The sequence below is a fragment of the Plasmopara halstedii genome, assembly GCF_900000015.1.
Source record: "Plasmopara halstedii genome assembly, contig: Scaffold_291, whole genome shotgun sequence".
NCBI classification, from domain to species: Eukaryota; Oomycota; class Peronosporomycetes; order Peronosporales; family Peronosporaceae; genus Plasmopara; species Plasmopara halstedii.
The window spans coordinates 173,014-173,966 of NW_020187212.1; positions in this window are offsets into that span (position 1 = coordinate 173,014).

The following is a 953-nucleotide window of genomic DNA, read 5'->3' on the forward strand; positions in this document are numbered from 1 at the left end:
AAGAGCACTGGACCGAGACGGTCAACAAGCTAGACATTGGAATGTCCGAGTTAGGAGTCCCGAGCGTGGCTCGCGAGCTGATCGTGGAGTGGCACGTAACCCACTGATCGCTGCTCAAGTTTCGAAGCAGTCGCTGCATGCCATACGTGACATGGTCAGCCAAGGGCCGAGGCATCGAAGGTGAGGCCCCTGTGATAAACGCGAGGTGTCACGTAAACCACTGAGCGCTGCTCAAGTTTCGGAGCAGTCACTGCATGTCATGCGAGACATGGTCGACCAAGGGCCGAGGCATCGAGGGCGAGGCCCCCGTGATGCACGTGAAGTGGCACGTAAACCACTGAGCACTGCTCGTGAATCAAAGCAGTCGCTGCATGGCATGCGTGACATGGTCGGACAGAGTCCGAGGAATCTTGGGCACGGCTTTTCAAATGCGCGTGGAGTGGCACGTTGTCCACTGGGCGAAGACTGCAGGGTTAGCAGTTCTTCGTCGGATGTTGTAGATAACATCGGAACTACAAAAGAGCGGACAGTGAGAGTGACACCGGACGACGCGGAGTGCGTGTTCGCCCTGGTCTCACCGAGACATAGAACCTCTGAACAGAGGCGATGGCGACACCGTATGCTGGCGCAAGACGCCGGGCGTCGTCCCTGATCCATGGTGTGTCTACCGTAGACGACGGCGCACAATTATACACCCTCGTCAACGGTATGACGGGGGGAGAAAGATGGTGACGCCCGCTTCGAGGCGATGCCTGCAGTAGATGCTCTTCTTGAGCTGGACGAGATGTTCCTTGACGAGTTCGGCAGTGCCTTGAAGGCAGGCGATTTGGCCGAAGTGGTCATTGTACGACCGAACGAGGAGATAAATTCGTCTTTGCTTCTGGATGAAGCTGTGTTGGAGGACACCAAGAGAGTGCTGAACGCACGAAGTGGATCGTCGATTCTACGGAATC